Genomic DNA, 3,491 nt, shown 5'->3' on the forward strand with positions numbered 1-3,491 from the left:
CTGGGCCGAAGGCAGGAGGGGGCCGACTCGAGTTTCGGGGGAAGAGGCCTGGGCCTCGGGGGTTCGGTCCCTCCTCGCGGGCGGGAGACCGGGCTCAGGCAGCCCGCCCTCGCTCGGGGAGAAGGGGCGCGCTGCGCTCCGCTGGGGGCGATGCCGGCCTCCGGAAGATGCGCGCCCCTGGGCACGGGAGCCCGACGCCCAGTCAGAGGGCGCAGACCGCTCGTAAAAAGTTGGGGCGTCGGTGCCCGGGAAAGCGGACTCTCCCGGAGCTGGGGGTACCCCAGGCAGGCTGCAGGCACGGCGTCGGTCAGAGGCAAAGGTCCTGGCTGTGCCCGGCCTAGAGTCCCGAAAACCTCAGCAGTGGCCGGAGACTCAGACCAAGTGGAAAGGTCCCTGCCGGCACTTATGGCTCCAAGTGCCAGGAGGAGGCGGAGCATCTTAAACCTGGCGTCTGCACACCAAGCCTTGGGGCACACCAAGCCGGTGGCGCCTGTGGGTGAAAGGCGGAGAGCAGAGTTGGGGTGGGGGTAGGGGGGTGCTAGAGTCTTCGGGAGCAGCCCCCACACCTGCCCCCCTGGCTGTGGCGTCTGGGCGCGGGGAGAGCCGCCGGGCCCTGCTCCCTGCCCAAATCCGGGTTCCGACAGGTGAGCGCGTTTCACCAACTCCCAGCCTCAACTCGTCCCAGCTGCAGGAGTGGAGGGCAGCCAAGCGCCGCCGTGCGACACAGCGTGCCGGGGGCCACCACACCCTGGTTTCCTAAACCGGCTCCTTCAGCTTCCCGATGCCCCACGGCCAGCTCGGGCTTGGTCAGAGCCCCCGGTCCGCTCTGCGCTGGCCTTCCAGGTGCGGCTAGCCCTGAGCCGGCCGGCGTTGCGCTCAGAGAAGCAGCTGCCACTGGGCTCAGTTAAATAAGAGAAATCCAAGAGCCGAGAGTAAATATCCCCCCAGCTCCTTCCTACCCCCGGATGAGGAGGGCTGGGGATGCGGGTAATGGAAAACGGCTGCTGCTTTGCATTTTATAATGAAAAGACTCCTGCTATGCAGAGAGGAGAGCTGATTCGTTTCCAGCAACACCTGGCCTGTTCCCGGCCTCAGCACCTAGCAAAGGTGTGTCCGCACAGCCACGTTGGCCTGGCTCCTGGAACGTTGGGAGCAAGTTTGAGCTGCATTGATGATGATAATAATAATACGCACGTAAAGATTGAAAAGCACCTCTTTGTACTCAAATAGCACTATACAATGCAGATTACAGCATCTGATTTTGTCTTCTGTGCTGATTTTGAGGAAGAGCGCAAACAGGGTCACGGGAAAAGCAGAAAAAACAAAGGGAAAAGGAAAGGACCCTGCCGTCCACAGCACTGAACGTTGTTTTTTGTGGGTTTTGTTTTTGTTTTTTTTCCTTCTGTTCTTCAAGTCAGTATATGCCATTTAAACCACTTTAAGACGTTAGGTAATTAGCTAATGCTTCCTCTAGTAAGAGCAAGCAGCAGTGCCTCTCATATGAGTCGCATACATTTAATCAATTCAAATGGAGCATATTGAGTGGAGAGAATGGTATGTGTCATTATATAAAGAAGTTGGCATTATGATGCTATCTGGCTGAAGATCTTATTTATTTTGCAATTTAGAGAATGTAGACAAATCAGGCGTTGAAAATGAATGTGTATGCTTAAATGCATGACTTTATTTTCATCTGTTACTGACTTGTAGACAGTAACAGTGACCCCTACAGGAAAACTCAACATTTCCCATGTAATCCTTGGCCATTTAGTCACACAGATCTCCCTTAGCCTACAGATTCATTTACAATTTGAGAATAAGATCTAACTCCTTAAACTAATAGCTGCATCATAATTATTTGTATTTTTTAGTTATTAAAATTAGGGCAAATTTCAACTCCACATTATTTGGAATAATTGGTCTAAAGTTGCTAAGATTTCAGAAAAGACATAAATTATTATTTATGGTAAATCTGTGAAACTTTCTTGGGCCATACAACTTAGTAGTATGTATCAGAAGCCTTAAATGTGTTCCTCCTTTTGACCAAACTGGTATTTCTCCCCTTAAGAAATAATCAGATAGAAATCATGATTTAGGTGCAAAGGTTTTATTTCTAATAACAACAACAATAATGCAAAACAACCTAAATGCCCAACAACAAGGAATACATCAAATAAATTATGGTATAACCATCCAATGAGATATTATATAGTGACTATGTGAATAGAGTGACAAATTTGCAAATAACAAAAGATTTGGGGGGAAACTCAAAATATATTTAGTGAAAAAGGCAAGATACAAAAATATAGACAATATGATACAAATTTTACCATGGGAACACAGATAGGCATTTTTAAGAAACTAAAGGGACATATATTCACAAGATAAGTTGCTCTGAGTCATAGCTCTTTGGTTGGTTTTAATTCCCTGATATAAAAGTATTTGGAGCAGCTCTATTAAAGTCATCTAGACCCCACTTTCCTCTATTGTAAAACAAGAGGGATGAATCAGATTAAGCTCAACAGGATCTCCCAAATGCACCACTCAATTCTTTTATGATTTTCACACTTACATGGTAGTATTAAAAATAATCATAAACGTGTTTTTTATTGAACATTGGTAGCTAGTGAGAACTATAAACTAGATTATCACAAGTCAATTATTTTTATATTACTACTAGAGGCCTGGTGCACGAAATTTGTGCGGGGGGTGGGGGGAGTTGTCCCCTCACCCAGCCTGCACCCTCTCCAATCTGGGACCCCTCGGGGATGTCCAACTGCCGGTTTAGGCCTGATCCCGGGCCTAAACTGGCAGTCAGACATCCCTCTCACAATCCCCTGTGAATAATGACTGCTTTACTTTGTCCTTTCCAATTTGGATGCCCTTTTATCTCTTCTTCTTATTTGATTGCTGTGGTTAGGATGTCCAGTACTATGTTGAATAAGAGTGGTGAAAGCGGACATCCTTGTCTTAGGGAAATACTTTTAGTTTTTGCTTATTGAGTATTATGTTGGCTGTAGATTTGTTGCCTATGACCTTTATTATGTTGAGGTATGATCTCTCTATTCCCACTTAACTGAGAGTTTTTATCAAAAAAGGGTGCTGGATTTTGTCAAATGCTTATTTTGCATTTATTGATATGATCATGTGGTTTTTATCTCTCACTTTTTTTTTTTAATATATTTTTATTCATTTTTCACAGAGAGTAAGGAAGAGGGATAGAGAGTTAGAAACATCGATCAGCTGCCTCCTGCACATCTCCCACTGGGGATGTGCCCGCAACCCAGGTACATGCCCTTGACTGGAATCGAACCTGGGACCTTTCAGTCCGCAGGCCGACGCTCTATCCACTGAGCCAAACCGGTTTCGGCAAGGATTTTTTTATTCATGTTATCTTCAGGATCTGGGAACAGGATGAGAACAATGTTAAGGTGTTAATTCATTTGCAACATCTTACCAAGAAGGGGAAGTTTTGAAAAGAGATTTTAGTG

The sequence above is a fragment of the Myotis davidii genome, unplaced genomic scaffold (genome assembly GCF_000327345.1).
Source record: "Myotis davidii unplaced genomic scaffold, ASM32734v1 scaffold98, whole genome shotgun sequence".
Lineage (NCBI taxonomy): Eukaryota > Metazoa > Chordata > Mammalia > Chiroptera > Vespertilionidae > Myotis > Myotis davidii.